This window comes from Bubalus kerabau, chromosome 2, assembly GCF_029407905.1.
Source record: "Bubalus kerabau isolate K-KA32 ecotype Philippines breed swamp buffalo chromosome 2, PCC_UOA_SB_1v2, whole genome shotgun sequence".
NCBI lineage: Eukaryota > Metazoa > Chordata > Mammalia > Artiodactyla > Bovidae > Bubalus > Bubalus kerabau.
In genome coordinates this window covers 8,274,957-8,296,825 of record NC_073625.1, presented here as the reverse complement: position 1 = coordinate 8,296,825, position 21,869 = coordinate 8,274,957, and the positions used below count along the sequence as shown (strand labels likewise).

Below are 21,869 nucleotides of genomic sequence, written 5' to 3'. Positions count from 1 at the left end.
TGGGGTGAGTCCAACAAATAAAAATGAAAAAATAAGTAAATAATATTCTAAAATTAAAAAATAAAAGAGTAGATCAGAGGCACAGAGACCAGGGGAGGAATGTCCATTTACAGGTTCCCGAATATAGACAAAGAGGAGTCTACACCAGTAGTTAGTATTAACCTTTTCTGGGTCACCAACCTGTGTGAAAGTGAGTGATAAAAGTTAAAAGCCTTAAACAAAGAAAAGCTAAAAGCCTTTTCCTAAGGAAAAATGCACATGTCAAAAAATGTACAAATAATTTCAAGGGGTTATGAACCTCTTTTGAGTAGTGGATTCAAGTGAAGAAATCCTGACCCTAAAAGCAGTGACTAGAAAGAGAAGTGGAGAAGGCAATGGCACCCCACTCCAGTACTCTTGCCTGGAAAATCCCATGGACGGAGAAGCCTGGTGGGCTGCAGTCCATGGGGTCGCTAGGAGTCGGACACGACTGAGAGACTTCACTTTCACTTTTCACTTTCATACATTGGAGAAGGAAATGGCAACCCTCGCCACTGTTCTTGCCTGGAGAATCCCCGGGACGGGGGAGCCTGGTGGGCTGCCGTCTATGGGGTCACACGGTCGGACACGACTGACGCGACTTAGCAGCAGCAGCAGCAAGAGGAGAGAGACTTGAGGTAGAATCAACAGCACTGATGAGTCCCAGGTGAAGGGAAGGAGGGATTCGGGCTGACGCCCCACTTCCAGCTTGAGAGTTGTAAGGGATCAACTTACTTAAATGTCAGGAACGACACGAAGCGGTAACGTGTATTCATCTCAGTGAGTCTTCCCAATTCTAGAAGATGAATTGCCATCTTATTCATCACTGAAGAAGCTGAGACTGAGAGATATTAAGGAGCCTGTCCAAGGTCAGGCAGTGTGAAGTGGTGGAGTGGGAATTCAATCCCAGAGAGTAAGCCTCCAGAGCCCCCAGCATGCCTGGTGAGTGGGCCTCATTCATTAAAATAGAAGGGACAGGAGGACAGAGCAGAAGTAGGTTCAGTAGGAGAGGAGGAAGGGGCAGGGGAGGGAATATACACACTACCTTTAGATATGCCACGTTCAAGATGGTACAAGATGTATCAATGACATTATCTGCTGAATCAGGAAAAAAAAAAAAGAAAGGAGCTCAAGGCGGGTACAGTGGAGGACACAGTCGTAGAATAGGGAGCTCCCTAAACACGTGCTAGGCCCCAGCACGTGCTCCGCTCTGCAGGTTTAAGTGCTATCCTAACCTGTCTCTGCAAGTGAGCAAACAAGACTTGGAAGAACAGGGTCGCCAAGCCAGCAGGTGGCACAGCCCACCCCCTAACCTAACATCTCTGGCACCAGAAGAAGGAGTGGAAACCATGGTCCTAAGTGGCAGCAGCTCCCACCCTGTTCTAAAATCACTAGTGTGAGATACAGGGTTTTGTTTTTCTTTCAAAACTTTATATAAAAAAACTTGACAATATCTACTTCCACCATCTTAAGGATTCTGACACTGTTTCAATTATTTGAGCGACAATAAGAGATATCTGCGTCTCAACCAGGTGAAGTATCAGAGCTACACTTCCGCAGGGCAGTGTGCAGACTCAGGTGCAGGCCTGTGTAGACAACAAGCATGACGCCAATTCCGCGCAGAGCTATTATCATCCGAGTCAGGATTCAGAACAATTAGCCCAATGGAGATAAGTGTCCTGTGTTCCCGGAGGCCACGACGAAGCCAGGAAGTGGTGAAATTTCCTTTTTTACTCTTTTTGTAGCATGAAAAGAATGTGGCTTTTCTCCTCTCTAAAGAAACAAAAATAAACTCTTAAACCATACACTACAAGTCTAGACTAGTTACTTCAGGTTTAACAGTGGAATAATTTATGCACTGCACGTTTCGGATAAAAACCTGTTACAGTTCAACATTTCGGCACCTTTAAAAATACCTGTACTGGCAGTCACATAGCCTTTGAGTTAAAAGCATCAAAAAAAGTACTTTAAAAGAGCCTGCAACATTATCTTAGAATTTTCTCCTGTTCAGGTACCCGAGAGAAGAAATACAATGATCCAATGAAAAGGGTATTTAAGTCCTACAGCACCACCTCTCACTCACAGCGAGATTCCTTCCAAAGCCCCGGTCCTGGTCGCCCATCACTAGGCTTGAAGTCGTGACTCTCCAGGGCCCCACCCCATCCCTGGAGGCCTCTCACTAGGTGCTTGTGCTGCGTGCTGTGCTTAGTCGCTCAGTCGTGTCTGACTCTTTGAAACCCCATGGGCTGTAGCCCACCAGGCTCCTCTGTCCATGGGGATTCTCCAGGAAAATAATGGAGTGGGTTGCCATGCCCTCCTCCAGGGGAATCTTCCCAACCCAGGCATTGAACCCAAGTCTCCCACATTCCAGGCAGATTCTTAACCAATTGAGCCACCAGGGAAGCCCTCACTAGAGCTCAGATCGAGTCAAAATCCTTTGCCTTGTAATGTCCATTCATCAAATATTTACCGAGCACCTGAGATCCACAGCACAAGCTCTGCAAACCACCTTCTGGTCCTGGTGGTCCTTGATCTGCACTGCTCTCTCACACCCTCTCCCTCTGCTCCAATAATAAACTCCCCGCCGACCGCCGGGGGATCCTCAGTGACTCCACTTCTCAGCCCATCACTGTCTCCCTGCTCTGCTAGTGTCTCACCGAAGCGTGGGTCACAGGCATCAACACAACCACCAGGTGTGGTCTAGTGCCTGTTTTTAGCAGCTGCATGACAGAGAAGCTTGCAGAAGCCTGTGGTCAAATAAACTCTAGCTGATCTCAGGGCGTGTGAGCCAATGCTCGACTCCTGCAGATGCTTCCTCTTGCTGATTTTATTTAGAACGCTGCCACAAGCTATCCAGATGATTCTGAATCGAGTCTGCTCTGTATGGCATTAGTCATCTCTCCTAGGTTGATGTCATCTGGAAAGTCAGATAAACTTCTCTCAATCCAGTCTTTACAGAAAGAGGACACTGTGATTTAAATCTGCTATCAATAGAAACTCAAAAGTCCCCTGTGGTCCCAAAGATCGCTTTATAGAATCTTGAGGCTCAGAACTACCATCTGATTTTATCCATTTTCAGCCTTTATTGAGGGAACAGCTCTGCTGAAAATCTGATGAAAGCCATCACAAGGATTTGTTGTTCAGCCACTCAGTTGGGTCAGACTCTTTGCGACCCCATAGACTGCAGCACGCCAGGCTTCCCTGTCCTTTCCTATCTCCCGGAGCTTGCTCAAACTCATGTCCATCTAGTCGGTGATGCCACCCAACCATCTTGTCCTCTGTTGTCCCCTTCTCCTGCCTTCAATCTTTCCCAGCATCAGGGTCTTCCCCAGTGCGTAGGCTCTTTGCATCAGGAGACCAAAGTACTGGAGTTTCAGCTTCAGCATCAGGCCTTCCAAAGAACACCCAGGACTGATCACCTTTAGAACGGACTGGTTGGATCTCCTTGCAGTCCAAGGGACTCTCAAGAGTCTTCTCCAGCACCGCAGTTCGAAAGCATCAGTTCTTTGGCACTCATCTTCTTTATGGTCCAACTCTCACATCTGTACTCGACTACTGGAAAAGCCATAGCTTTGACTAGACAGACCACTGTCGGCAAAGTGATGTCACATGTACACAGTTTTGCAATCAACATCAGATGGTTCCAGGACGTCCAGGAAGCCCATCCATTGGCCTGTTGAGGTAAAACCTTAGGAATTCTAGAAGCTATGAAAAATACCTATGGTCATTAGGATCCATTCAGTGCCATTTCTAAAATAACTGATTCTCTATCTAATGCCCAACAACGCCCTGAAGAAGCCAATTAATTGGAATTCAACTGATCTTAATTCACTAATTCTATCAGAGAAGATATACAGAAACTAAGAAATCTGAGGAAAACCAAACCACAGGTTATAAGAATACTTTAGATACAAAAGTTATACATACAAAGATACGTGTTGCAACACTGTTTATAGTGGAATAAAGGAGGGGCCATCTTGAATATCCATCCGCAGGGAAATGGCTGAATAAATTATATATGTTTAAAATGTTATTCATTTTTTGAAAACAAGAGTTAGATCTATTGATCTGGAGAAATAGCCATGCTCTATTATGGAGGAAAAGAAAGCTTTAGAATAATGTATTGAGTATGGTTCCAAATAGGAAAAGGAGTACGTCAAGGCTGTATATTGTCACCCTGCTTATTTAACTTATGTGCAGAGTACATCACGAGAAACGCTGGGCTGGAAGAAGCACAAACTGGAATCAAGATTTCCAGGAGAAATATCAATAACCTCAGATATGCAGACGACACCACCCTTATGGCAGAAAGTGAAGAGGAACTCAAAAGCCTCTTGATGAAAGTGAAAGAGGAGAGTGAAAAAGTTGGCTTAAAGCTCAACATTCAGAAAACGAAGATCATGGCATCTGGTTCCATCACTTCATGGGAAATATATGGGGAAACACTGGAAACAGTGTCAGACTTTATTTTTCTGGGCTCCAAAATCACTGCAGATGGTGACTGCAGCCATGAAATTAAAAGACACTCACTCCTTGAAAGGAAAGTTATGACCAACCTAGACAGCATATTCAAAAGCAGAGACATTACTTTGCCAACAAAGGTCTGTCTAGTCAAGGCTATGGTTTTTCCAGTGGTCATGTATGGATGTGAGAGTTGGACTGTGAAGAAAGCTGAGCGCTGAAGAATTGATGCTTTTGAACTGTGGTGTTGGAGAAGACTCTTGAGAGTCCCTTGGACTGCAAGGAGATCCAACCAGCCCATTCTGAAGGAGATCAGTCCTAGGTGTTCATTGGAAGGACTGATACTGAAGCTGAAACTCCAGTACTTTGGCTACCTCATGTGAAGAGTTGACTCATTGGAAAAGACTCTGATGCTGGGAGGGATTGGGGGCAGGAGAAAGGGACGACAGAGGATGAGATGGCTGGATGGCATCACCGACTTGATGGACATGAATTTGAGTGAACTTTGGGAGTTGGTGATGGACAGGGAGGCCTGGTGTGCTGCAATTCATGGGGTCGAAAAGAGTCAGACACAATTGAGCGACTGAACTAAACTGATGATCCTACTTGAAAAGCGGAAAAAAAACAAAACTAACAAATCTTATGTCATTAAAAATACTTTTTTCAATATAGGAAAAGGTGTAGACAAATTCACATCTGTGAATATGGTGGGGAGGAATGGATTTTGTTGTTGTTCATCCCTGCATACTTTCGCTTGTTACAAGCAAATAATGATTTTGCAAAGCAATACATTTCTAAAAGAAAATAAATGAATAAAGTTGACAACAGGATCTATAAATAGACTCAGCTCTCTTACCCCAACACTTTAGGCAGGTTTTCTAAACCTATTTCTGATGTCCCCAAAAGGTTTCCACCCACGGGATGCCTTGGACCAAATCTAACTTCCTTTTGACTTTTCAGTGATGCTGAGTTTCTCACTGTTTTGGGTACTTGATTCACCGTCACAGGCATTCTCCTGTTATACTTATGAAAGCTGTGTGGTGTAGATTAAATGTGTCCACAGTCCACAGGTGTGATTTTTTTTCCCCTTAGGAAAATATCCATCCTGGCAGAGCCATAAATAAAAGGAATGCAGAATCCATGAGTCTAATACGTGGGAGATGCATGCATGAAGCACAAACACTAGCCCCTTCTAAAGCGAAGACACAAGAGCAGAGACACTGTTGTCTGCTGGCTCGGGGGTTCTCAACCTTGGCTAAACATCAGAATTACCTGGAAGCGTTTTTTTAAAATACCAGTGCCTGGGCGGCACTTTCAATGATTCTAATTTAATTGGCCTGGTTGTAGGTACTTGTTTCATTCTTAAAGCTAATGAGATAATTCGAACAGAGTTAAGAATCACTGCTTTCTACATTTCATTCTCTTTTCTTTCTTCCATTTTTCTTTTCTTTTTTTTTACAAAGAACTTTTTATTAGTTACTTTAAGGCTAGAAGATAGTCGTATTTGGAAAAGCCAAAAATGATCAAATCAGTTGATCCTGTCCAATGTTTATAATTCATATCATCCTTATGTGGACTTCTGATGCCCAAATTATTCAGTTTAGTCGCTCAGTCGTGTCTGACTCTTTGCGACCCCATGAATTGCAGCACGCCAGACCACCCTGTCTATCACCAACTCCTTTTCGCATGAGGTGGCCAAAGTATTGGAGTTTCAGCTTCAACATCAGTCCGTCCAATGAACACCCAGGACCGATCTCCTGGGTCAAACTGTCACATCCATACATGACCACTGGAAAAACCATAGCCTTGACTAGACAGATCTTTGTTGGCAAAGTAATGTCTTTGCTTTTGAATATGCTATCTAGGTTGGTCATAACTTTCCTTCCAAGGAGTAAGTGTCTTTTAATCTCATGGCTGTAGTCACCATCTGCAGTGATTTTGTAGCCCAGAAAAATAAAGTCTGACACTGTTTCCACTGTTTCCCCATCTATTTCCCATGAAGTGATGGGACCAGATGCCATGATTTTAGTTTTCTGAATGTTGAGCTTTAAGCCAACTTTTTCACTCTCCTCTTTCACTTTCATCAAGAGGCTTTTTAGTTCCTCTTCACTTTCTGCCATAAGGGTGGTGTCGTCTACATATCTGAGGTTATTGATATTTCTCCCGGCAATCTTGATTCCAGCTTGTGCTTCTTCCAGTCCAGCGTTTCTCATGATGTACTCTGCACATAAGTTAAATAAGCAGGGTGACAATATACTAAATGTGTTAAAAAAGTTATTTAAATCCATGGCTATCATCAATAGAAGCCCTTCACATATCAAAAGAGTATTTGTAGCTTCATCTGAATAATGACTCATCATTTATTATAAACCTTGGGGGCAATGTTTTTATGAAACATCTTAGGACCTCAAACATGATGTTGGAAAGCAAAAACCATCAGCACGGACCTACCAATTATCTGAAATGTTGCCAGACATTAGTCAATGATGGACTTGCTGATTTTTTGTGCTAATCTAGAGGTATTTTTAAAAATTCATCTCTACCACATCACAGAAAATTGAAAACCAGAGAAACCATTATATGAAACATCTCTCCCACTCAAATTTAGTATCTGAGAACAATAATATACCTGAGAAAACATGTTAATAAAATATGAAAGGGGATTCATTAGCCAAATGAAATATTTATTTAGTACACATTACAGTACAGTAAAAAGAAGACAGGATTCTATACTTTGGGCGCACGCCACAATTTATACAGATAGTTTAAAACAAAGGACAATGACAACATATATTACTTTAATTGCCTTTATATTTAAGTGTGGATGGTATTGGGCTTCCCTGGTGGCTCAGAGGTTAAAGCATCTGCCCGCAATGTGGGAGACCCGGGTTCAATCCCTGGCTTGGGAAGATCCCCTGGAGAGTAAACGGCAACCCACTCCAGTATTCCCTCCAGTGGATGGTATTAGCATGTATTTTCAAAGACACTTTCAATAGCCCATCCAAAGAGTTCTGATCAAGGAACTGTATTCCTAAGCATGTGTGAAATGAAAACTCAGGTCCACACAAAACACCCGCACATGGCTTCTCATGACAGCTTTATTGTAATAGCATGGAACAGCGAACCACCTGAATGTGCTTCCAAAGGACAAATGGTTAGACTGTGGTGCATCCATACCAGGCACCAGTACTAGGCAGTAAAACAGAAGAAACTGCGAGAAGGCATCTCAGGGGCATTATGAGGACTTTAAAAAAGCTAATCTCAAAAGGTCACGTGCTGCATAATTCCATTTATATAATATTCTCAAAATGACAGAATTATAAAGCTGGACAAGAGATTAGTGGTTACTTAGGGCTGGTGGGCAGAGGGAGAGTTATGAAGGAGTAGCAAGCAGAAAGCCTTGGGTTGATGCGTCAGTTCTATGTTCTGATTGTGGTGGTGGGTTATGCGAATCTACACATGATGGATCTGATGGAGAAGGGATAGGCTACCCACTCCAGTATTCTTGGGCTTCCCTGGTGGCTCAGCTGGTAAAGAATCCGCCTGCAATGTGGGAGACCTGAGTTCGATCCCTGGGTTGGGAAGATCTCCTAGAGAAAGGAAAGGCTACCCACTCCAGTATTCTGGCCTGGAGAAGTCCATGGACTGTATAGTCTATGAGGTTACAAAGAGTCGGACATGACTGAGTGAATTTCAGTTTCACACGTGATGGAACTGCACAGAACTACATACACACACAAATGCATGTGTGTAAAACTGGAGACAACAGAGTCTGCTCTGTGGGTTGTACCAGAGTACAGAACTACACACACGCAAATGCATGCCTGTAGAACTGGAGACATCCAACTCAGCGCTGTGGGTTGTACCAAGGTCTGACTTCTGTCTTTGCTCTTGTACTAGCTGCCTTTGTGGGAAACCGCGTGAAGGATACGCAGGACCTCTCTGTATTTTTACAACTTCCTGTGAATCCGTAACCATTTCAAGACAAAAAGTTTAAAATGAGTTTGAAGGAAACATAAGCTTACTTACGATAAACCATTTTTCTTAATCTAATTAATGTAGGTGGCTCAGGAGACCCATGTTCGATCCTTGGGTTGGGAAGATCCCCTGGAGAAGGGAATGGCAACCCGATCTAGTATTCTTGCCTGGAGAATCCCATGGACAGAGGAGCCTGGCGGGCTGCAGTCCCGCCAGGGTCTATAACACCTGGGGTCACAAAGAGTTGGTCACAATTGAGCAACTAACAGTTTTACGTTCATAGACAAGTTAAGGGAGGTATGTGAGATAACTGGAGAAGAAAAGATGGCGGGAATACTTACAGAGTATATCTGCAATATCACACACCAGGCACTACAGCAGATCTCGTCCAGTCAACACTCGGTCCAGTGAGGTGGCTGCTGCAGAAAAGCCTCACTTTCAGATGAGGAAACAGAAAGAGAAGGTAAGAAATGCATTTAAGGTCACGCAGCTGGCACGCAGCAATGATATCACAGTTAAGAAAAGACCATCTCAAAGCAGAGAGGATTTTAAGGAAACGAAGAGTTATTACTTTATCAAGAAGGGTTTAAAAGGTAGTGTAAAACAGGCAGAGTAGGTGAAATGTTACAGATGTAAAGCTCCCCACATTCACAGCACACTGGGTTGAAACTGCGTCTTCTAAGAATTTAAAACCCACGATACACATTAGCCCTGGGATAACTGGATGCACTCGACCAGAGAAGAATTCGAAACTGTGGGTTTTTTTTATTTTCCTTTTAACTTCTGCTTAGAAATGAGAAGAAGGGTGACGCTTCTTTAAAAGGTGCTCGATGAATGAAAATAGGAGATAAAAGTGAGCCAAAATTCAGAAATACCACAAACAGAGAGGAAAACAAAGGTGATTATAACAAAGCCTACTCATGGAAGAAAAGGGAAAGTCTGCAATCCTGTCAAAAGACAGGCAAGATAATCTGAATGAGGTTAGCAGAAGACAGGAATCTGCATACAATGACCACAAGGACGAGCAAGATGAGTATTTGTCTGCAATGAAACAGTTTTAAAGACAGTAATGCAGTGAGGCTTGGCTTCAGTCTGGCTTAGAAAAAGCAAGAGGAAACTTTCTGCCCTTCATCACTCCATCCATAAATTCAATGCAAATAATACAGTGGTGGGGGTGGTGGGAGTGGATGGAAGTTTTAAACAAGATTGGCCATAAACTGACAGATAAGGCTGGGGTGACAGAGACATGGAGATTAATTCTCAAAGCAGCTTTCGGGACCTCTGGTGCCACCTGCACCAACCAGCCCCGATCACATGAAAAAAAAAAAAAAGCAAAAAGGGAGGCGACAACAGTGATAAACACACCACTGTGTTCCCAGGTCAGGTGAAAACGCTCACTCCTCAGAAATCTGCTTAAGAGAGCCTTAAGAGAAAGTCAGGGACACTGGAAACGTAACACTGGCGGGCCCTTTAATGCAGCAACCGCTCCAGGATGACCGAACAACGTTTTCATAAGTACAGTTTTTGAAGACTGCTCATCACAGCATTGTTTACAATGGTGAGAAACCTGATACCTAAATTATCAAAGAGGGATTAAATATATTATGGTATACTCGTACAATGGAATGCCAAAGAGGGATTAGATATATTATTGTATTCTTGTACAATGGAATACCGAGCAGCTGTGTGAAAAAAAGAAGATGTTAACTCACAGCAACAGGGTATGAGGGCTTCCCTGGTGGTCCCATGGTTAAGACTAAACCTTTCAATGCAGGGGGATGAGGTTCGATCTCTGGTCAGGGAGCTAAGACCCTACATGCCTTAGGACCAGAAAACAAAACATAAAACAGAAACAATGTTGTAACAAATTCATTAAAGACTTTAAAAATGGTCCACATCAAAAAAAAAAAAAAAAAAACGGGTATAGCCAAGGAAGACGGGAACCAACTGAAAGGTCTTCTGCTTGGCCACAGGTGGAGCCATGAGAGCAACACGACTGTATCCGATTATAACACCAATATACATATCCATCAGTCTGCAGAGATATAAATCAATGACTGGACAAATGAATAACTGGGAGAGCAGACAAACGCCCTGTGCGGAAGATTCCAAACACCGTGGGGAGATCCCCTGCCCCGCCCCAAGGAGGTGGAGCAGGACCCCGCACTCCTGACGTGGGGGCTGCCTTCTTCCCAAGAGCACTGATGGAAACCAGGGGCAAAGAGGAAGTTCGCGGGGGAAGCTGACAAGCACCCCCTTAGCCAGGACATCAAGGTTAAAGTCACGCAGACAAGATGTAGCCTTGAAACGATGCCATGAAAACCACGCTCTGCCCCCGTGGGTCTCTCTCATCCAAACACACAACCCCAGCTGAACCAGGAGGAAAACGCCAGACAGATCCCAGCTGAGGGGCGCGCGACCATATCTGACCAGCGTGCCCCCCCAGACTGTCCAAGTTATAAAAACCAAGAGAAGTCTAGGAGACTATCCCAGGCAAGAAGAGCCTGAGGAGACATGAGGACTGAAGCATGAAGCCCTGGTCAGGGTCCTGGAACAGAAAAAGACAAGAGATAAAAATAAGGAAGTCTGAGGAAGCTGGACTTGGCTAATAACGACGTAGCGATATTGGCTCAGTAGTTCTGACCGCACCACCACACCAAAGTAAGATGTTGGTGACGGGCAAATGGTGAACTCTCTGTACTAGCTTTGCAACAGCCTACAAACCCCAAACTGTTCTAAAACAAAAAGGTTCGTTTTAAGAAAATGAAAAAGGACAATGAAGATATATCAACTCATGATGCTGCGGAATGGTGGCCAATATATAATAAATGAAAGACGAGTTACTAGACAGCACATGGTATAAAACTATTTTTGCTTAAAAAATACACATATACATATCTATATGCCAAAAAGTCTGGAAGACCAACCATACATCGAATCACCGACCTAGCGATTCTCACCACCTCCTTTGTACTTTTCTATAATAGTTGGCTTTGTTTCTCCACTGAGTACTGGATACATTTAACATTGAGCCTCACTAACCTCCATACTCAGGAACACTATTGCTTTATTTGGGGGAAAAATTAGGCGTCTCACATAGAATTTATATAGAGTCCATCTTAGTTCAAAATAACATGCACTTATAAAACAGCTGAACTTTAACTTTTCCAAGAGGAAACATTTTAAAAGGCAGTACATTTTAGAAAGGCAAACATTTTAAAAGTGACGGAAAGTGTGGAATTTAATCAGACCTGGAATGTAATCCTAGTTTCACCAGTTACTGTCCGTGTGACCTTGGGCGGGTCAATCACCTCCTCTGCCCTCGTTTTAACAGTGGGGAAAGTGTAACACAACAAGCCTACGGATCTGCAGAACTGACCTAGCATTTACTTGCTTATTTATCAATATAAACATGTATTTATATACTACATAAATACACTTTATCACCTCAAATTTTATTAGAAATTATCTGAGTGGTAGCACAGAGTTCAATGTATGTCAAGAGCCTGACCCTACTGAGACTCCATAAGGGCAATTGTTATTGTTACCAATAATAATAATAACAATAATATTAAAAATTTTCAAGAAAAAAAAACACTATCAGAAAAAATTTCACTTCTCAAAGACTGTAACAGAGAGCACTCAGAGACAAGATCGGCACCTCAGCCCACACCACACCATCTGCTGCGAGGTCCCAAAGCCTCTGCCAACTAGACATTCATTAGGGCAATTAGACACATTAACGTGCCCACAGGACTGCTGCTGAGAATACCAAGTGAAAGCCACTTGTCTAATCATAGCCAGCTTAAAACTAAACTTTGGAATAGTAATGTACCAAGTCTCCCTTGCTATGGAAATACAGTTTCCCTATCTGTGAATGGAATGTCAATACAAGTTAACACCAGCCATAAAACTCAAACCAAACTGATTTAAATCCCTTGACTGCAAACAATGAACTTTACTGAAGATGCTTTAGACAAGACATATATTTTGATCAAAATTCAGGGCTGGTACTTCCATCTCAATACTGATAATTAAAAATTATCCCAAATATAAGCCTTATAATTCACAAAATCACAAGAGAATAGACAAATCTAATCATGATATTAGTGGACTTTTGTAACAAAGCTAAACAACCCAGATCAGAAGAATCATTTGTCTCCAGTTAAAACTTAACCCAGCCTGATTTATCATATGGTCTAAGACAGACCCATATTTTAAGACCTGCTAATTTAGGAAGAAATGAATCCAACCATAAGCAAAATAATATTAAATCACTGTGCCAATTGTTCCTTGTCATTGTTTAGGCGCTAAGTCGTGTCCGACTCTTTCACTACACTATGCTCTGTAGCCTGCCAGGGTCCTCTGTCTATAGAATCTCCCAGGCAAGAAAACTGCAGTACGTTGCCATTTCCTTCTCCAGGGGATCATCCCAATCCAGAGATCGAACCCATGTCTCCTGCATTGGCAGGTGGATTCTTTACCACTGAGCCACCAGGGAAGCCTGTCAATTTTTTTCTACTACACTAGAAAATGCAGATTGTGCAGTTTGGTTCTGTTGACAGAAGTTACTGTAAACACCTTTTGAAAGAACAAAAACGTAGATATAATCCAGGAACTAAATTCAGGTTCACATAAAATTCAAGCATTGAGATTATAACTACACAAAGACTGACTTTATAACACATTCCAAAGCGTCTGTATCCAGTAAGTCTTCCTCCAACTTTTCTGAAAGCAGTTGTTATGAGAACCCATCCTAGTGATGTCACTCTAGCTAAACACTTTAAAAGCTAATGGCATAGTTTTATTACATATGCTTAAGTGAGCAAATTTTAAATTTGAGAATGGATGTGACTTATGGGAAGAAATAACTGTCATTGAGAACTACATCTGGCAGGTGGACTAAGGGAAATAAACTGGTTAAAAAAAAAGAGAGAGATTGACTATAAGGTTTTGAGTAAGCTAAATTTTCCTAAAAACTATAAAAGCATATGTGAAATGGGAATTCCAACTGTTTTGGGCAACATTATCTACGCTGTAAGAGTACATTCATCTCCCATATTCTTTACCGGGTGTTCGCCAAATTTTAAACAATAATATGAGTAAGGGACCATCCTCTAGAGCCACCTGAAGCCCATAAGGAACCATATGGCCCCTTATACATATTACCTCCTTTAACCCATGCAAGATTATTAGACGATTTTCACTATTTGTAAGTGGAGACACTGCGTCTGAGAGCTTTCACACAGGTAATAAGGGAGGGACCACCCGTGACTTCATAATCACAACACACACAGCCATTATCTACACACTGTATCTGACATTCCGAGGTTTCTGACTTATACTTTGACTCTCTCAATTAATCTGTTCCTGTGATAGCAGCTGCTTGTGTAAACATGTTTTTGCATTTGTCCCACTGTGTTGTAGCGTTCGCTCGTCAACAATTCCCTACTCAGTGATGAGCTTCTGGAGAGAAGAGCCCACACCTTGCCCATCTCTGGAACCTCAGACCACAGTGCTGCACTCGGCATGTCTGCACACATTTCCTGTTAGTACCTCACAGTGGTTCTGATGTTGCTTTTCCTAACTGCTCACAAGTGGTGAATATGACAGAATCGGCTCCAAGATACCTGACAACCACCATCAGAATGAGGGCAGACCCTGGCAGAAAGAAGATTCAGTATGATCAGCTTCCATTTGTTGGGTGGTTCTTAAGAGGAGTATTTAGACACTACATTTTATGGGCTTCACTGGTGGCTTGGACAGTAAAGAATTTGCCTGCAATGTAGGAGACCCAGATTCAATCCCTGGGTCGGGGAGGTCCCCTAGAGAAGGGAAAGGCCACTCACTTCAGTATTCTTGCCTGGAGAATTCCATGGACAGAGGAACCTGGCGGGCTACAGTTCAGGGGATTGGGGATCGCAAAGTCAGAGATGACTGAGCAACTAACACTGTGTGCTTTACAGGGTTTTCCTTTTTAATAAAGCGGCATCTGTACTCACATTAGTCTACTTCCAGTAGTTTATACACACAGCACCACACTCATAACACATGCAAGAATGAAGGAAAAATACGACAAGGTAAATCATCAACAGCATAATATTTTGCTAAAAAGCTACCTTTTCATCAGGACTCCAGAGTCCAAAGGGACAAAAGTATACAATTCATATGCTTTCCGAGGCAAGAAGCTAACAGGGTTGGTTATTAATGACAGTTTGAGACTGTTACAAAATGACACGGGTTAATACTTAAGGAGACATCAAGTCTCTCAAAATAAAATATTTACAAGATTAAGTTTGTTTTGTTATTCAAGTCTTAGAACTTGAAAGTATTAAAAAAACAGATGACCTTGTATTCACATTCATTCAGAATTACTGATACTTTTTATTCTTTAAGGGAACCTTTTACCTAATAAATCTTAAGTGTCTGTGGTTTGTGGTTTGTTTTCCTTCTAGTTCTAGAAACTGACTATGTGTCCTTTTGTGGTATTTACCTTTCTCTTCTCATTTTCCACCCACCCCTACCCCCAAACCTGCTTTGAATGTCTGTCTTTACTCTTTCCAGGCAAGGCAGTGAATTGAAATGGCAAGAACTCTTGAATAAAAAGTTAAAAATGCCAGCATCGGATGATTACCCTCTCTTTGGAGTAAGCTTAGTCTTCTAGAATACCAATCTAATTCTTAGAAGCAGAAAACACAGGAAGCTCAATGTTCCAAGAAAAGTTAATAATAACTGATTCATCCTGGCTACCCAGGAAATACACAGCAAGGACGTGGGTTCCATGCAAATACAGACAACAAATTCATCTAGTGATGCCTGCCACCCAGGGACAAGGAAAATAGAAAAAGGCTCATGGAGCAAATACACAAAAGGTATAGGAAGAAAACACCACAAATGCAGTGTGCTGAGCAGGAATCAGAGCTCAATGAAATCATGACAGACCAGGGAGCTCTACAGACAGGAGACAAGGGGGTACAGGAGAAGTCATCACTCAAGGGAGGGTGGCAGAAACGAGCGGGGCTAGGAGGGCAATGGGGACCAGCAAGAGATAACCAGAAAAGACCGGAGGGGCTGGCCAAGAAGGGGTACGCCCAAGGAGACCGAGGGTAAAGAGAACAGAAAGCATTCTCGACAGGAGGCTGAGTCATAGAAAAAGGCAGGAAGGAAAGACACCAAACAAGAAATTCTGGACAGATGAGAAATAAATGCTAAAGTGAGACCGGGCGATAACTAGGTAGGGCAGAAAGGCAAAAGAAGGAGGGAGGAAAAAGAAGCCTCTGTGAAAGGAAATACTAAAAAAAAAAAAAAAAAGACAAACGGTTTCAGGAATTTCGCTTTATTAAATTTTAAAACCTGTTTCGTTTCTGTTTCTCTGTTCGGTAAAACTTGATTAAGAACAATGGTTTCCACAGTCTCCAGAGGAGAAAAAGTATTGATGAGGTCAACTGACTTGGCAAAAGTTAGAAGAGCTGAAAACAGTACAATTCACTCATGTCTGTTAACCATCTTAGCTCTAACCCACACACTGACTTTCACGCTGACCATGTGTACACACACAACAATGACCTTAATGATCAACTGCTTCATTTGTTAATCACAAAAGCTTCCTCTCTCATTTTTTCTCTTTTTGGGCTTATCAGTGTTTGGAGAAATCCCTGCTTCTTACTATCACCCTAAAAAAGAAAGGGCAGAGTAAGAACGTGGCCTTTACATCAATACTGCTAAAAAGAAGTCCGATAGAAGCTTAAAACAAGGTTAGAACAATAATGGGGAAAGATGTAAATTTCCTGTAAATTCTACATCTGGGCTCCTACATAACTAAAAACAGAACATCGTGATCATGCTTCATTTCCCTCTAGAAAACAGAGGAAGAAAACAAAACACCGAATAAGAACATAAAAACAGTAAAAAAAAAAAAAAAAAAAAAAAAAAAGAGCCATTCTGAAAAAGAATGACAATTACTCTACTTTTGATCCTAGGAAAGGCTGTTCGTGAAGCTGTGATTCACATAATTCTTATTTTTAAGCTGAAAAAATATAGTCATCGGATTTTTCCAAAATCCATGCAAGAAAAAAGCAGGCAAGCACAGAGGCTGGAGGAAGATAAAGGAAATGACCCTGAAGTCACAGAGCTCTGAACAATCACTGAGCAGAAGCAATTCCTCGATATCCAGCACTTCGAGGACTTCTTCAGTGAAAGTCAACGTCTGGGGCCAGCATCCAATACAAGATCCCATTTCCCCTATTATATCGACTACTTTTCTGTCCACACAGAAGGAAACTCTGATTGTAAGCAGATTACCAGCTTTAGCAGTAGAGGAAAAAATAACTCAAACATCACACACTAAAGCAATGGGCTAACAAAGACCATGTAAGACACGCGAGTCGTGCCACTCCGTATTTGCAGAACTATCTTCTTTCAGCTGCTCAAAAACCCTAAACGGCATTGCGTTGCTTCTTGAAATTTGCCTTTTCTTCAGTTTCTTTTTTTAAACCATTCTTCCATGAATATTATATCGGGTCACTTGGCCCTACAGTCTATTCACAGGCATCTGCCATGATAATTTACTTCTGGGAATGGCTGCTATTCCAAGGCACTGGGACACGTCTTGAAGGAACCAACCTGGTTCTCTGTCCCTACTGACGACATGGTGAAAAAAGGATTCTCTAAGCCCACAGAAGACATGGAAGCCAAACTGTGCTGTTTCCAAGGTAGGATGCCCTGAAAAGAAAAGAAAACAAACAAACAAACAAAAAGTTAAAAATCAACTAGATTTCCAAAACAAAAGAAGCTCTAATAAAGTAGTGAAAATTCTCGCTAAGACTGAACAATAAGTAACTCATAAAAAATTTCAATCTTTCACTTCAGTTTTAAATATTCTCTAGTTTCCAAAAAAATGTTATAGGGCATCACAGGTTACATAATAAAAAATACTGCAAATAACTTGCTGTTCCTGAAATTAACAAAAAGTATCCATTAAAATTATAAAGAAATTTTGGTGACTGACATTTTGATCTTTACCTTGGCCAGGACAGAAGACGGGCTTTGAGAAAACATTATTTCTCTGTGTTCATATCTGACTTGGAAATGGTCTGAACAAGTGTGATTTATATGCAGCCATAAAGTGAGTTACAGAATTGATGCCCTGGAAAATTTCTTCCAGCCGTAAAACTCTGAAATCGCACACTATCTGGTGATAAAATCTTGAAACCACTGAGCCAGCTGTAGGCAAGCCATTTAAGTTTGCCCTGATTCTCTCATCTATAAAATACAGGGCTTGTTCTTCCAATGACGGGTACCAGGATCACCTGAGGAGGACTTCAAATACAGCTGCCCCTCCAGCTGTGGCTCTAAAGCGCTCTAATCTCGTGATTAGGTGGAGGCATCCGTGACTGTCACTGTATAAGGAGCCCTGGGTCGTTCTGTCCACACTCGTGCTTAAACCACTGCCATGTTGGTCAGGGTGCCACTCTACCACCCTCAGAGTCATAAAACTGGGCAGGAGGGACACCATTACCCCAGCTTGACAGGTTTAAGACAAATGAATCACTGCATCATTGTCTCTTTCTCTAAAAATCCCCTGTTCAGAGAAGAGGCCGAAACTAAGATTGAGGCTAACGTGCCAGTTGGATAAAAACACTTCCATGTAGATTCTTTTAGCCCCAGCTGTAGCCTTGGATACTTAAATAGAACACAACTGCGGGGAACATTCTCAGCCATCAGCTCCTTCGCTGACAGGCCATCCCAGAATATGAGCTGATGTTAAAAGGAAAGCAGCACCGTGTCATTTCTTACTGAAATTACAGGCTGTCCCCCGACCCCCCAGCAGAAGCGATGTGTCCCCCAGAACACGTACCTGCAGAGCTGCTAACCAGGCCCAGGCCTGCTCCAGGGCACCTCCTCCTCAGATTCCAGGGCCAATGGCGGTGCTCCCTATCGGCGGGGTCATGTGGGTTCAGTGGACTCTGTCGGCGCCCAACACCCACAAGATAACACTGTTGTCTCCCAACTAAAGGGACACAAAACTGGGCTTTCGAAGAATACCGTTTTCCTTCATCTTGCTGGGTTCTATTTGCGGGCCCTCATCCGAGTCCACGTGGCTTCCGAGTGACCTCCCTCCAGGTCTCACACCAAAGCAACAGTGCTGTTTTACTTTTTTTTTCCACCAGAGAAATACAACTTGGTTGGAAGAGGCCTCTGGGCCCCAAGAGTGTGCTCGATTGTCCAAGACAAGTTGAAGAAGTGGGTCAAGATTTCACGTAAGGACCAGGCAACTGGACAGATGGGCACCAGAAGCCTTCGGTGACACGCCCATCCTGGTAAGTTACATTCACTAGGGGTTTAAAAGTGTTTTTTAAAAGAACGGTAGTAACAAGTTCATTCAGTACTGTTTTATCTCACATGAGCAGACACTGAACTAGTACCTTAAACACTCACGGCCCTTTGTCCTACTGAATCACTGTCCTAGAATTCAACAAAAGTCTGCCATGCAAGTGTCCTACTCCTCACTCAGCTTTGAAACGCAAAATTCGGTTTCTCTTCTTGGTGCTTTCAGTCATATCAAAATAGAGAGTCCCCTCAACCATTTCATTATCAACCTCTTCTGCCTGGAAAATCCGGCACTGCTTCTGCAGCTTCGAGTCACGGCCACTGTGAGTACTACTTTGAAATTGTAAAAGAGTCTGTAGAGCTGAGAAACTAGGGTCAAGTTCTAGCTCTCACTTCTATCTTTGATAAAGCAAAGCTCTGGGAGATTTCACACTGATCCACAGCCAGGCTGCCTGGGGTTCACATCCCATCTCCCTAGCTTACTGCTTGCATTGTGATCTCAGGTACGTGGCTGAATCTCTCTGTGCCTCAGTTTCTCCATGTAAAAGGTGGGGCTATAATGGGATAACAGGATTGAGAGTCAAATAAATCTAGATGCAAAAGCACAGTCTAAGCACTCCATTGATAGTAGCTGTTATTATTTGTTTTGCTGCTGCTACTAAGTCGCTTCAGTTGTGTCTGACTCTGTGCGACCCCATAGACAGCAGCCCACCAGGCTCCCCCGTCCCTGGGATTCTCCAGGCAAGAGCACTGGAGTGGGTTGCCATTTCCTTCTCCAATGCATGAAAGTGAAAAGTGAAAGGGAAGTCGCTCAGCCGTGTCTGACTCTTAGCGACCCCATGGACTGCACCCTACCAGGCTGCTCCGTCCATGGGATTTTCCAGACAAGAGTACTGGAGTGGGGTGCCATTGCCTTCTCCGACTATTTGCTTTATGTAACTCCAAATTCTTATACCGTTCCACATATGTACACAATGTTTGCCCAAAGATGATACTACTCACTTGAGGCCTGGACCGCATCTTGAGTATTTCTGACGCTCCCCATGGCACCTACTAGTCACTTAAGAGGTAAAAATGAACCTACTTGGTATAGATTGTTATACCGGATGAACAAGGAAGTTCTCAAACACAGACCTGTACAAACATGTATTCCCTGCCCTTGACCAGCCTGTATTTCAGGTGGGGAAACAAAACACAGGAAAACACTCCTGCTGTAACAATATAAAGCCATAAAAGATTGAATGCCAAGGGCTCCTTGTGAGCTGGGACCCTGGAGAGGGCAAGCCTGCAGTGGCCCTCCCTGCCCCTGGAGGCGAGTGGAACTTCCACAAGAGGTGGGCACAGACAGTAGGTTCCAGCGGATTCCAGCATACCTGGTCATCCCACAAACATTCACTGCACACCTTCCGCAGGCCGAGATACAGCCATGCAGGACCTAGAAAAGGCCCCAGCGCCGCAGGACCTAAAAGGGCACTCACTCCCCGTGACAGCTGAGTTCTGAAGGAAGGAGGAAGGGGTGTTCTCCTCTCAGATGGAACACAACACAGCTTCAGTGCCTCACAGACAGGAGCCAAGGCTGGCATTACAGTCGCTCCAGCTTCCAACAACGGCAAACATACAGAAGTTAACAACTTTTCCTGTTCTGTACTCTCAATATGCTCCACTGTTTATGAAGCACATTAAAGAGACATTCTCTACTATTTCTGAACACAAATAACATATAAGAGGTTTACAGACACACACAGTCAGTATTATTGGAAAGGTTTTCAGAGGCTATGGAGGCCCAAATGAAAGCCCGTTCATAAAGCCCTGTGCTCTGGCTCCTCCCACCCTTTCCCTTCCTTCCCTCTTCTTCTAGGGCCTGCCCACAGACACCAAATATCTCCCAGGGAAGGGCCTGGAGATGCATGTGGTGGCAGGAATCAGTTAGTCACGATGGGCGGAAGGATTAACACTTGCATCTTTGTCTTCTACAGCCTTCCATTGATGACAAACCTCCACTCATCTCCTCCCGGAAGAGGATGCCTTCGGGTAAAGGAACCTCTTATAAATATCGACCGGCAAAAGCATTCTCAATCCCTTGCTGATGGCGGACCACTATACAAAGATGGGTCAAGTCCAACACGCTCTCATCACAAATGAGACACGTTTCTGAGCGCTTCCCTCATCCTCTGCAGGCCTTTCAACAGCTTCTGCTCTCATAGGATGCATACTGCTGGATCCCACCATCGCCCCTGGAAACAGAATAATCTTTTTTTTTTTTTTGGTTGCCCTGCGCAACTCGCCCGCCCAGCGATGGAAACCACGCCCCCTGCACTGGAAGTAGTCTTAACCAGTAGACTGCCAGGGAAGACCCAGAATAAACTTGATTAAGGCTGTCCAAACTACTCAATTAAATCCAGTCAAAAATTTCTTCATGCACAAAGTACTGGACTAGAATATGTTTAAGACATTCAAAGGCAAACTGAAAAATGAGGTTAGAACCCCTACAATATAGGTTACAGAACATTCTTAACCTTCATGTACCCATGAATGTTAGACTCATCAACAAAGTAACAGCCAACCCACTGTTTTTTATTCCCTCGGTTTGGTACTGGAAAATCACCCTTCCTGTATGTCATTTGTTAACCCCTAATTAGGAATGTCACTAGGAGACTAAACAGGGTAAGAGGAGACCTTTCACCAGGGGCAATTAAGGCTTTCCAACATTTACTTTTTCTGAACGTCCAAGCACAGCCTGTTGATTGAGTGACAATGACATGTAATGGGAACTTTGATTAAAAAGAGACACAGGGCTTTGGAAACTACTGAATACTCCAATAAAGGGACTAATTGCAATTCCACGGAATTGAAAAGCCATCTTCCAACTTGAAAAACACATTTTACTCAGTCATTTTATATTGCCAACACCCTTGTTTTACAGAAACAGAAACAATTAATGTACATATTCACCATTTGGACACATTCAAATCCAACTCGTGTACTCAAGTATTTAAGAGTAACCTATGTTTATGCAAAAAGTTATCCCAAAGATTAAATGAGATAAAGCGTGTAGATGATTTGAAACAAGTCTGGCAAACAAT

General features: G+C 42.9%; 1 protein-coding gene across 2 annotated transcripts in view; it reads right to left on the bottom strand.

The window, feature by feature from the left end:
* SLC20A2 (solute carrier family 20 member 2) overlaps nucleotides 1-21,869 on the bottom strand; it is a 113,899-nt gene that overhangs the window by 90,854 nt on the left and 1,176 nt on the right. The window contains exons 1-2 of one of the 2 annotated variants that reach the window (XM_055566990.1): nucleotides 18,314-20,768; nucleotides 17,080-17,178 (exon numbers count right to left, since the gene is read on the bottom strand). The exons of the other annotated variant lie outside the window; for it this stretch is intronic. The gene's annotated coding sequence lies outside the window, so the exon portion shown is untranslated. Of the gene's footprint in view, nucleotides 1-17,079; nucleotides 17,179-18,313; nucleotides 20,769-21,869 lie in introns of those variants that run through there. 2 annotated transcript variants of the gene reach the window in all.